Source organism: Garra rufa, chromosome 7 (genome assembly GCF_049309525.1).
Source record: "Garra rufa chromosome 7, GarRuf1.0, whole genome shotgun sequence".
Taxonomy (NCBI): domain Eukaryota; kingdom Metazoa; phylum Chordata; class Actinopteri; order Cypriniformes; family Cyprinidae; genus Garra; species Garra rufa.
In genome coordinates, this window is record NC_133367.1 from 5,262,943 (window position 1) to 5,276,609 (window position 13,667).

Sequence of the window (13,667 nt, forward strand, 5' to 3'; positions counted from 1 at the left end):
TTATGGTTAGCACTACCTCAACTAAGGCGGCGTCTCTTCGGAGCTGTCATTTTCTTAAATGAGCCGTGGCAATGTTTCAAATGAGCTTCTAACCTAGACAAACGCCTTTATTTTCAAAGCGATCACCTTGTACCCAAACCATTTGAAACTAAGGAGCCATTTGTCCTACGATTACATACAACAAGCTCTTCGGCGCCGCGTTTGCGGGACTCATGTTTCGCGCTGTATGGGATTTTAAAAAAGTGACGTGAGTGGCAGTGTGTACGTGTGTGTGTGTGTGTGTGTGTGTGTGTGTGCAGGAGGCAGAGCGGCAGAGAGATGCGACAGAGTTGCGAAATTGCAGGCACGGCTCAAAATGGCTGATATTTCAAATAGCGTACCATATTTTAAACTAATCGGTTAACCGGTTTCAATCGGCTAATGAGGCTCGGTGGTCGGTCAAGAAATTTTTTAGTTTTCGCCATCCCTAATAAATTTTTTTACATTTAATTAAATCTATATACAAAACAATGAATTACATTAATATATGGCAGTACATTACTACTACTACTACTGTATCAAAGGTAAAAAATGATATAAATACTGTTCAGTTTCTCTCAAAAACTGATCGTTTCGAGTCTTAGGACATCAATGTATCGTCACGAGCCGCAGGGTGTAATTTGGATTTGTCTGTGCATGTTTCTGTTTACTTTTAAAGGTTTGGTGCCCATCCACAACCATGATAAGGCTGGCAGACAGCACCAGTTTTCATTAAAAATCTTCGTTTATATTTTTCTGAGGAAACTAAGTCACCTACATCTTGGATGCATTGGGGGTAAGCAGATAAACATAAAACTTTCATTTTTGGGTGAACTATCCCTTTAAGTCGAGTGACGAGCAGGAAGGAACTTATCAGGTTTTAGTATAGGTCAATACCACACCGGACTTCTCCTTCAAGCAAGTCAAATTCAGGAGACGGACATAGTGCCAGTCATTAGTGATCATAAAATGATCCATATAGTTATCAGCCTTGATAATAAAAGACCTTGAGCATCTCATTTCAACAACAGTCAGTTTAAGAATAAGGTTAAAACTGTGATAAAGAGATGTTACAAGAAAGTCCTAAAGGGAGCTAATTTTGAAATATAAAATGTACAATTGCAATTAGAATAAATTTATGAATATAAAGCCAAGCGTGCATTTATAAGGTCAAGGAGAAAGTGGTTAGAGAAAGGCCCATCGAATTCTAAGTATTTAGGAATTAAGATATGTAAAACCAAAAACAAAGAATAAATCTTAATTATACCCCTTTAATTAATAACATACGAAATAAATTTTGAATGGGAGAGGCTTATCTAGACTAGTTTACACCAAAATGGTTATAGACACTCCAAACCAAATCATTAATGAGACAAATAAATGTATATATAATTTTATTTGTGAAAAAATAAACCAATATTTGAATAAAATAAAAAAAAATACTTTGAAATCCACTTAACCAAGGTGGGCTAAATGTACTTGATGTTGAAATATCCAACGCTATCTTTAAAATGAAGCGAATACAAAATTACATTCGTTCAAAGGATAAGTTATGGTATTATATCCCAAATATTATTTTTGAAAGAGTAGGTGGTATTGAAATTCTTCTTAATTGAAAATGTATTATTAGCAAGCTTCCCAAAAAAACTTTCCAATTATCACAAACAGCCATTGTTATCATGGATGATTATATATACGAACACAATTTTGTCCCTCGCAAGTGTTTAATTTGAAACAATAAATATATTGCACACCAATTGTTACAAAAATTTAGTTAACTGGTTTAGACATTGGTTTATTGGTTTCACAACTTTTAAATAGTAATGGTCACGTGCTTACCTATTCAAAAAAATAATAATTTCATATACCTGTTAAGGAGTAAGTGATGGTAATTAATGCCATTGCCTCAGAACTTAGGAAATTATCAAGAAATTATATTAGATACAAAACCACATTTAAATTTCAGTCTTAAATTAGAAGGTATTTATATAAATAATAATAAAAAAGATTTGCCAAATTTCCAGTGTTTCTTTAGCAATCAGTTTTTGGAGATCACAATTTTTTAAGATGTCCAGATGTTTTAGTATCACTAATAAAATTAAAAGGGCTTCATTCAAGATTGTTCATCGTATTTATCCTGTAAAACAGGTCACTGTGAAGTTTTGAAAAGACATTGACTTAAAGTGTGTTTTCTGTAAAGAAGAAAATTAGAGTATTTTACATTTATTTTATGATTGTATTTATACTCAATTATTTTGGTGTGATTTGTTTTTGTTGTTGTTCAAGTACTAATGTTGAATTGCAACTCAAGGAAAATTATTTTTTATATAAGTATACTTTTGACTGTAAGGTTTGGTATATTGTAAATTTACTCATTGTATTATATGGAAACTTAAAAAAATCTATTATTTGAATAATCTGTAAATATTTGTTGTTATTTGTTTATGATTGTATTTGTTTTGTTGTAATTTGTGTTGTTGCCCTTGTGTCTTCTTTGTTCGAGAAACTGCAATAATAATCATTTAAAAAAAAGTTTTACCATGATCACTAAACGACGGAGGGTGGACAAATATTTCTGGCTGCTTACTTGCGCAACAAAGAAGGCCTGTAAATTATAATTTAACATTGCAACTGAAAAACGCTCACAGGATTTAAAATCCCTTAATTATTCCCCCAAATAACTGTAATTGTGGTAGCATTTCAACTCACTTGCAGTAGTACAGACGGTCTTGAGCAGCACAAACAAAATCCAGAAGTCTTTGAAACACTTTCGATTTGTGATCGCTGGTAAACACATCCTCCTTCTCCTTCTTCTTCTGGTGTTTTTGGCAAAAAAAAGTGCATATCCGCCACCTACTGATCTGGAGTGTGGTGTGAGCAGATTTGGTAGGAAGAAAAAAAGAGAGAGAGAAAAATAAATAAATAATAAAATCCTTATAAATTACTTACAAAATTTAAATTCTTAAATGTCCTGTCTTTTTTAGATAGCTAAAGAATTCCCGATTTCATTTGTTTTTAGTGATATTATATCATACCCCATCAATCCTAATTTTTGACTAAATTGGTTTCTTTCTCTTTCATAAGCATCAAATTCTGTAAGAATGTGTTTTACTGTTTCTGGAATCCCACGTTTGTCACAACTGCCATTTTCATGTTTCCCTATTTTGTGTAAATTGTAGTTTAATGCTGCATGTCCTATTCTCATACTTGTAATAATAACATCTTTCTTTCTACTACCCCATCCCATTCTCTCCTCTCCTACACGCGTTCCTGTATCTGGTGAAGATGCCTTCCCTTTGTTACACAATCCCATGACTTTTGTCATAACTTTCTGACTTCAGGTGAGATTTATTTCTTAAATTCAGTTTTGCTAATCGCTGTAAAAATTTCACTATGATTGGTAAATTAGTTACTGATGCAGACTGAAAGTCAGGCATTTAAAAGCTTTATGGAAAAACATTTAACATTTCATTTTAGATACTTTAAGATGTAAGTAAAATTATGAAATTATTCACTCGAGCTGTAAGAAAATTCAACAGACAACAAAAGTGTGTATCTTCTGATGAACTTTTAAAGTCTGCAGATGTGAAAAACTCTTTCCACATACAGAACATAAATGTGGTTTCTCCTTTGTATGAACTTTCAGGGGATCCTTCAGGCTTGAAGCCCACATTGATCACATTCATGCAGCTTCTCTCTAGTGTGGATGTTCATGTGTGTCTTAAGGTTTGCTGGTTGTGTGAAATTCATAATGGTGGTGTATTTGGTATATACTCCACATCTTAATAGTGCATCTGACTCTGATCTAAATAGTTCTGTCTTAAATCATATTTTCATCAGTCAGATGTGGAAACTGTTTGGTCGATAACTTTTGACAACGTTTAATTCAGGGGTAAAAATAATTAATATGTAGGGCATTAACACAGAGAGTTTTGTTTTGTGACAAAGTTTGAGTTTTGTGCAAGAACAAAGGAAATCTGTGTGTGAATGGACTCATCTACATTCATGCTACAATAATGTGCTCTCGATATTTATATTTACATTATTATTTATTGGTTTGCTTTTTTCTTACTATAAACACCAAATCTGATTAAATGTTTAAAAATGTAATTTTTTTTTTCAGCCTCACTGATGAAGAGTTAAGAATAATCACCAACCTGTTTGTTCTTCAGTGTGTTTCATTCTGCAGGGACCTGGATCTCTCATGTTCTCACTGTCCTTCTTTAAACTCTGTCTCAGGAGGTGCTTTGATACTTACTGAACATGAAACAAAAAAACAAAACAAATCAGCCTCTTTTTCAGCTTAAAGAACATTTTGAACCTGTACAAATCTTATAAAAACTTATAAATTATAATATAAATGATAAAGCAAAACTGTAAAAAAAAAAAAAAAAAAATGTATAAAAGTTTAAAGTTAAAAAAGGTTACAATATAAATAAATCATGTGAAGTGAAAGCAGACAATGGCTAAACCAAATTATGATCATGTTGACACATTTTTACAAAATAAGGTACAATGATCTACATTAACAAAATATAGTCACATCCAAAGTTTCTGCAGTGAGAATAATCCAAAGCTTGATCAACTCCACAATTAAAATATTACATTAAAAACATAATATTAGCATTAATATACTGTAATAAAAAAAATAATATACCAATAAAATACACCAGGAAGTTGTTTTAAAAGCAAAAGTGAAATATAAATGTCAATTTATATAAATGTCAAATGTCAAAGTGTCACAGCCTTTTCTCCAGCTTCCGGAACAAGAACAGCTTACATGTAAAAACTATCTACTTTATTAAAGAGTAAACACACAAGTGATACACATGAGTTATTAAAAAAAAAAGTGGTAGGAGCCGACAGAACTTCGAAAAACGATCCACAACGACTAGAATACAAGTGTTCCCGTCGGAAGGGGGAAGGTCCGTCATGAAATCCACTCCTAGGTGTGACCAGGGACGGTTTGGGACGGGCAAGGGATGGAGCTTTCCTGCAGGTAGATGTCGGGGAGTCTTTGAGATGGCACAATCCTTGCAGCCTTGGAAATAGCGCCTCACATCCCTTGCCATGTCTGGCCACCAGAAGCGCTCTGACAGCAGCGAGAGGGTGGTGTTGGCCCCTGGATGCCCAGTGCCCAGGGAGGTGTGTGTTGAGTGGATAAGATCTACCCGTTGTTCCTGAGGGATGAACTGACGTCCTGGTGGGCAACCCGGCAGAGATCTGGCTGCTGGAGTGGTGACGGCTGGAGGACTGGACCAGTCGATGGGAGCGACGAAGATGTTTCTCGGGAGTATTGGCGTGGATGTCTCTGGAGAATCATGGAAGTCGTGGAGTCGAGAGAGGGCATCTGCACGGATATTTTTGGAGCCTGGACGATTGGCTATTTTAAAGCTGAAACGGGAGAAGAATAAGGCCCAGCGTGCCTGCCGTGGACAGAGCCTCTTAGCGTCGCGGAGGTACTGCAAATTTTTGTGGTCCGTGATCACTTGGAACGGGTGTTGAGCTCCCTCCAGCCAATGCCGCCACTCCTCCAGGTCGAGCTTGATGGCCAATAACTCCCGGTTGCCGATGTCATAATTCTGCTTCGCCAGGTTGAGCTTCCTAGAGAAGTAAGCACACGGATGGAGACGTGGAGGAGTACCGTGGTGTTGGGACAAGACAGCTCCGACGCCAGTAGTGGATGCGTCCACTTCGACCACGAATGGATGATCTGGATCTGGATCTGGATGTGTCAGGAGTGGAGCTTGGGTGAACGCGGCCTTGAGGGACTGGAAGGCTGCGGCAGCTTCGGGAGTCCATTGGAGAGTCCGAGATTTCCCCTTGAGTAGGTTGGTTAATGGAGCCGTGAGAATACTGTAATTGTTGATGAAGCGACGGTAGAAGTTTGCGAAGCCAAGAAATCTCTGGAGTTCTTTTATGGTGGTGGGTTCTGGCCAGGAGACGACTGCTGACACTTTCCCCTCGTCCATGCGAACACCTTGCTGATCAATAATGTATCCCAGAAACTGGACGGACTGGAGATGGAACGAGCACTTTTCAGCCTTGAGGTATAACTGGTGCTCACGTAGGCTTTGGAGGACCTCCGCAACGTGGTGGCGATGTTCGGCCTCACTCCGGGAGTAGATCAAAATATCGTCGATATAGACGATAACAAACCGATGTAGAAACTCCCGGAGTACCTCGTGGATGAAATTTCGAAATACGGAGGGGGCGTTGACCAGACCATAGGGCATGACAAGATATTCGTAGTGGCCAGTTGGAGTCACAAACGCGGTCTTCCACTCGTCCCCCTCACGTATTCTCACGAGGTTATACGCGCTGCGGAGGTCCAGCTTCGTGAAGATCTTGGCTGATCGGAGCTGTTCAAGGGCCGCAGGGACGAGAGGAAGTGGGTATCGGAACTTGACGGTGCCTTGGTTCAGAGTCCTGTAATCGATGCACGGCCGCAGCCCTCCATCCTTCTTGGCCACGAAGAAGAAACTGGATGCTGCGGGTGATGTGGAGGGTCGGATGTATCCCTGGTTCAGAGCTTCTTGTACGTACTCCTCCATGGCCTTAGTCTCCGGAAGCGATAATGGGTAGATCTTACCTCTGGGCATTGGAGCATCCGGAACTAGGTCAATGGCACAGTCCCATGGCCGATGTGGAGGTAGCTGGGAAGCTCTCTTGGGGCAAAATACATCCTGGAAGGACGAATAGTATTCTGGGATCTGGACAGATCGTTTCTCGACTGGACTTTCAACTGACGTGACTTATGTTGGTAAGGATTTCCTGACAGGAAGTGGAAGCTCTGGAAAACAGGTATCTGCACATTCGGGTCCCCACTTCATGATTTCACCGTTGCCCCAAGAGAGGATGGGATTGTGCTTCACCAGCCACAGGCGCCCTAAGATAATGTCCATGGATGCGACCTCCAGAACCAGAAACTGAATTGACTCCTTGTGAAGGACTCCTATTTGTAGGTTGATGCTTTCACATTTGCGATGGACCCGAGTACGGGTGGTGATTTTGCTGGTTATGGGTTCGATTTGGTAAACTGCTGATGAGGCTTCAGTTCGGAGTTGGAGCTGGCGACAGAGGGTGCCCGAGATGAAGTTGCCGGCTGACCCGGAGTCGATGAGGGCCGCGACTGTAACAGAGAATGACAGAGAGGACAACTGAACATTGGTAGTCAGAGGGTGAAGATTTTCTATTTCGGAACACAGACCACTCACCAAGGAACGGACGGGACGAATGGGGCAGTTGATACGGATATGTCCGCTGGCCCCACAGTACATGCACAAACCCCGGGCCAGCCTTCTCTGTCACTCAGCAGATGATAGTTTTCCAGCTTCCAGGATCATAGCCTCTGGTTCTGGAGGAGCGGTTGACTCAGGCGAACGGAGGAGTGCAGTTGCAGTGGTGTCAGCGTTGGCGTGATATGATTGAATACGGTCAGAACAGCGAAGTGATTGTTGGATGAATTTTTCTAGACCCATTGAGTCATCCAATGCTGCCAACTGGAGACGAAGCTTGGGTTCCAAGCCGAGCCGGTAGGTGGTTAACAGCGATCTCTCATTCCATCCGCTGGCAGCTGCTAAAGTACGGAAACGTAAAGCATATTCTTGAGTAGTCATACTCCCTTGTTTTAAATGATAGAGCTGTTCTCCTGCGGAGATCGCTTCATCTGAAGTGCCACAAACCTCTTTAAAGTGAGCGATGAAACTCTGGATGGTGCTGGTCGCTGGCCCGGCTTGGCGCCAGATGTTGTCAGCCCACTTCAATGCAGGTCCGGTGAGCAACGAAGTGATGAATGCGATTTTTGACTGATCTGTTGGATATAAAGCAGGTTGCATGGTGAATATTAGCGAACATTGGAGAAGAAATCCGTTGCACTCCTCTGCCCCGCCTGAGTAGGGCGCTGGTCTAGCCATGGGACTGGATGGAACGGGTGCCAAGGAAGTGCTGGGTTCCGGTGGAGCTGTGGGACACGGTGGTGTGGGAATAGCGTTGGAAGGTCCCATTAAAACCTTTCGGAGTGAATCCACAAGCTCTTGAAAAGGATCCATTGCTCCGCCGATGCTGTCTGTAGGTCCGGGCTTCTGTTAGGGAAGCAGACTGACAAGACAGGTGAGTGAAAACGTAACAAGGTTTATTGAGTTTCAGCAGAGCAATGTAGATGGTGGCGTGCAGAACCGGGTAAGTTAACTGTCCAGAAGTTTGATGTAGTATGGATGTTAGACGGATGGCTGAAGTAGTTCTTTTCCCTTTTTGCAGGAACGAATGTGGGAGGACGTCGAAGGAAGGACTGGATGCAGGCTTATGGTGCACACACACACACTGGAGGCGGTGATCGGCTGACGAGACAGACTGGACTGGGAATAGACGACAAGACAGGTAAGTAGCCACAGGTGAGTATTCAGAATACCTCGAGATCTTTGTTGGAGTCCTGAGTGAGTCTGCTTACAAAGTAACGAGCCCGGACACTGGTGACTGTGTGTGGTGTGCTTTTGTATGTGCCGTGATGATTGCGTGCAGGTGTGACTGATTAGTATTCAGGTGAGCGTGATCTTTGAGTGAGTGAGGTGGAAGAACCTGGCCAATCCGTGACACTGTCACAAAAACAATCACATTTATTCAATCATAAATTAAATATTGAAAAACAGAACAATTTTAATTAAAATGTTCATATGGTGCATATTTTTAACAAAATGCTCCTATATAGTGTTCATTTTTCAAGCTGACTAACATTTTTTGGTCACCGAATGTTTTTTTCTGAGGTAAATGTGCACTACAATGTTGCGTTCATTAACTGACTTGATTTAAGATCCAATATCATTTGGTAAAAATTAGAATCCATTAAAAACTTTGATTTAAAATCGATTTAAAAAACATATTGTATTAAAAACTAATATCGTATCAAAAACAATTTCACTCAACACTGTTACAACAAAATTTCCATTTATTTCATCTCCTCCTTTTTAAAACGAAAGCATTTAAAAAATGGCAACAACCGATAAGTCACATCAATTGAATGCTTTCTAGAGTACAAAAATAGTGAACAAGATATAAATAAATACATAAACAAAAGCCCAGATCATACTTAGTTTGGCTTTCTGGTGTTGAATGTTTATCAAACCTCATTTCACTGACCATTCGATCAAAACAAGAAAATTAAAGACAGTTTTCAGAGTTTCAGTATTTGTTTTGTATCACAAAAGATTTTGAAACATGTTTTTAAACATTGAAAGTCTCCCCTATATTATTCATTGGTTTATGTTTTTTTTCTACTTCAAACGGTAAATCTGATTAACTGCTTTAAACTTACTGTAAACAAACTACAAGTGAAACATGCTTTATAAGAGAGCTGAACAAAAACAGTAATGAAGCATAATGATATCATTTGAAAATTTTTATACAACAATGAATCTTTCAGATATTGTCCATCTTTGAATTGATCTGAATCTCACAGGTAAAACTTTCAGGTCTTGAAGAGGAACTTTATTCACTGTGAAAACTCTAGATGATGTTTCTTAGTCCTGTCTCTCACTCTGGCTGGTTTGACAGATTTGAATCCTCTATCCATTAGTGTCACGATTGATGCGGATGAAACCTCAGACTTGAAAGTGCTGGATCTATGATCTACTTATGGTGTATGTTTATTGTATGATTACGTAAAGTTGATGAACGACTAAAACTCTTCCCACATTCAGTGCAGAAATACGGTTTCTCTCCAGTGTGGATCCTCTCATGTGTTTTCAGGTCTCCTGACTGACTGAATCTCTTGTCGCAGTGTGAACACTTGTAAGGTTTCTCTCCAGTGTGGATCCTCTGGTGTCGTTTCAGATGTTCAGCTGTAGCAAAAGTCTTCTCACACTCAAAGCACATATGAGCTTTTTCACCAGTGTGTATCTTCTGATGTAGTTTTAAACTCTTCAGCCATGAAAACCTCTTTCCACATAAAGAACATGAATGTGGTTTCTCCTTTGAATGAACTTTCAGGTGATCCTTCAAGCTTGAAGCCCACAAAAATATTTTTCCACATTGATCACATTCATGCAGTTTCTCTCCAGTGTGGATGTTCATGTGTCTCTTAAGGTTTGATGATTTTGTAAAACTCTTCCCGCACTGATCACATGTGAAGGGTTTCTCTCCAGTGTGGATCCTCATGTGAATGTTGAGACTCATCCTGCTTTTCAAACTCTTTCCACACTGAGTGCAGGTGGAACCTTCCTTGTCTCTTTTTTTCAGTGAAGGAACTCTTTCAGTCTGTGAGTGAGTTTTTTCTCTAGTTTTGCCCTGATGAAGTTCCTGCTCTTCACTCTCCTCATTCTCCTCCAGTAGAGCTAAAATGAAAGTAAAATGTTACAATATAAATAAATCATAAAAATGAGAGAAGTGTGAAATGTGAAAGCAGACAACAGCTATGATCTATTTTATGTAATTTTATGAAATTAACAATTATTTATTTAATTAATTTGATTGCGAATTGTGAATTTGATCAACTTCACAATTATCTTAAATAATATTAACACTGATAGCCTATACAGTAATGGTGCAGTTCTGAAAGATGGGTATTTAATTTATTTTACTAAAAGCTTGGTAATTACTAAACAGGATTTTCAAATCTTATTTAATGCCCTTTTAATGCCCTTTTTAATGCCATTTCTAACATTTTTAATTCCATACGCAACCAATAACTACAGGGCTTGAAGTTAACTTTTTTTTTTTTTTACCTGGTAGCACTGGTGTCCCCAACTTCAAAAAGTTAGGAGCACCAAAAAATGTTTAGGAGCACCCAATTTCTTTTTAGTAATGCGCCGATCTTGATTCTTCATGGTCGATTCTGATTGCAGATGTTTTACAAGCAAACGGGCTGATTCTGAAAGCCTTTTCTATATATTTATTTTATGCCTTAAGCAAGGGACAAGAATAAATGAAAATATGAGTACATGAACAAGATGTTTATTTTCTCTGTTATAGGTACAGCCATTTATTAGAGGCAACCACTGCATTTTTAAACAATCTACAGTAAAACAACAAAAAATAAACAACACTTCTTTCTTAGTCCTATAGACAATGAACGCAGGCTTGATCAAAGTAGGTTACTCTTTCAATATTCTAAGTGCAAACAGAGACCGAATTTTTTTAAGCATGACACAGAGCTACAGACACTACGCAACTTCTTATAGCCCACATAACAGCCAAGATATTTACTGTAGCCTAATTTGCGTGTATTGGGGAGTTGCTCTCTAAACGCGGGGTATTAAAATTGATTTTGAATGCGTGTTCGCTTTACTATTGGTTTCGTTTTAAACTCTAGACGGCGCGGAGCGTGCATTCTACAATACAAGAGATTACTTTTACAAAACCATTTGAAAGTGGGTGGACACCAACAGGATTTTGAAAAGCATGTCCCCAGTGGAAATTACGCTCCTGCATGAGTGGAACTCTGCCGCTGAGTTATCATCTGATGTGAATGTATGCTGCGCTGTACAGTATATTAGACGGAGGCGGCAGAATTGTTTCTGACAGAATGTACGCTGTAACACGAAATATAGCAGATTTCTTCCAGAGCAGACTGTGGAGACCTTTTAATTGTCCAAATCAAAAGAGAGAACGGCGAACCTGTCACTGTCTCAGCTCACAACAGTCTGTGCAGTAGTTAGACTAGCCAAAGTTTTGTAAAGCAATGAAACCAAGTCGCAACACAATTTCTCGCACAAATGCTCCTAAATATAATTTGAGGTTGCGCAGATTAAATTTAAATTTGCCCAAAACGGTCGCATTTTCGAGCCCTGAACTAAAACGGCTGTGTTATGAATGCGTGTATATTACTGTATAATGCCTTGCGGTCTTACAATGAGGCAACAATGAACATACATTACTTGCTGAACCTAATTAGAAATGGATCAGGAGACAGCTTAAAATGTCAGCGATTATTTGCAGATTTCAAAATTTCAAATACGAAGTCTGAATAGAAAAAATTAATAAACTTCGAACTCTAAAAGGCTAAAACTGGCCGCTCACACAATTTTGCACCGACCAGAAGCAATTACCAAACTGGTACCGTGATCATCCTTCGCGACAGTAAATCAAAGTTATTAATTATACAGGCGACATTCAAGATACATTGTTAATATTTGTTTCTTCAACACTATCTAATGTTTTAATGCCTGTTTAAAACAATTTAATGCTTTTTAATGCAATTTAAGGGCTTAATTTTGGCAAAATCAATTTAATGACTTTTAATACTTTTTAATAACCCGCAAAAACCCTGTACTATATGACTGAACATTATTAAATTATAAATAAATTACAGATCCATGTTTGATTGTCAAATGAATTCCAGGCTCAGATCTCTATCAGACAATAAGAGATCACACAGTATTTTCATCAGTCATTTGTGTAAATCTGATTGGTTGATAACTTTTGACAACATTTAATCCAGGGGTGAAAAGAATTAATATCTAGTCATGAACACAGTTTGAGTTTTGTGCAAGAACAAAGGAAATCTGTGTGTGAATGGAGAGATTATACTCATCTACTTTCACGTTACAATAATGTGCTCTCAACATTTCTATATTATTATTCATTGGTTTGCTTTTTTCCTACTATAAACACTAAATCTGATTAACTTTTTTAAAATGCATTTTTTTTCAGCCTCACTGATGAAGGATCAAGAATAATCACCAACCTGTTTGTTCTTCAGTGTGTTTCATTCTGCAGGGATCTGGATCTCTCATGTTCTCACTGTCCTTCAATAAACTCTCTCTCTGCAGATTTCACTTCTTTCTAATGATTTGATGCTTGTATTTGTAGGCTGAAATACAAAAAAAGCAATAAATCCATTATCTATTATTATTTATCTTTTCTCTCATTAATATACCAAGGCACATAAATATAGAAAAAACAAAAACTATTAAGACACCAAATATAAACAATGTAAGAATTGAAAAAAGTGAAAGAATAAACAAGCATATCAATATAATTTTAGAAATGTGCAAGGTAGAAAATAATCCACCAATGAATTCAGTTTAACCTAATTTGTTTATGTTTTAACTTTGTGTTTTATATGAAACATGGTTTATCACAGATTAATAAATAAACACTGCTGTGATAGTTGAATCTTGTAATGTCACAATAGCTGATGTTGTTGTTTAAATCTGTTGACACCAATAAAATGAGCTTAATGTGGTAATTAGAAGTCATCAGCATCATGAAGGTGAAAACAGGATCTACTGAAAATGAAATAGAGGATTTTCAGCAGATCTGATCATATTGATGAGCCTCAGACTATAAACACTCATTAAACAAGCCATTCAGGATCAAATCTCATCTCACTTTATTCTGAGTGTTTGCTGGTAAAAGCTCATCTTTATCAAACTTGTCAAAATAAATCCGAATAAAGTTTGAATATTATTTACAGCATTCATAACAACAAAGTATCTCCCAACATCTTACCGTTTTCTATGTGAGGAGAAACAGAAAACCATCAATTGATGCTGACAGTCGATTTAAATCATAAAACTCTGTGTAAATATAAGTGTTAGCAGACACACACATAGCACCGAGCCTGATGAAAATAATTCAGATATGATTCTGTAAAAATGTCGCTCAAACAAACGGTATAAAATGTATTTTACAATAAAGTGAAATAGCGTGAA

The 13,667-nt window shown here is 38.1% G+C and overlaps 1 pseudogene; it reads right to left on the bottom strand.

Annotated features, from left to right (window-relative positions):
* LOC141338677 (uncharacterized) overlaps positions 1–13,667 on the bottom strand; it is an 83,272-nt pseudogene that overhangs the window by 60,453 nt on the left and 9,152 nt on the right.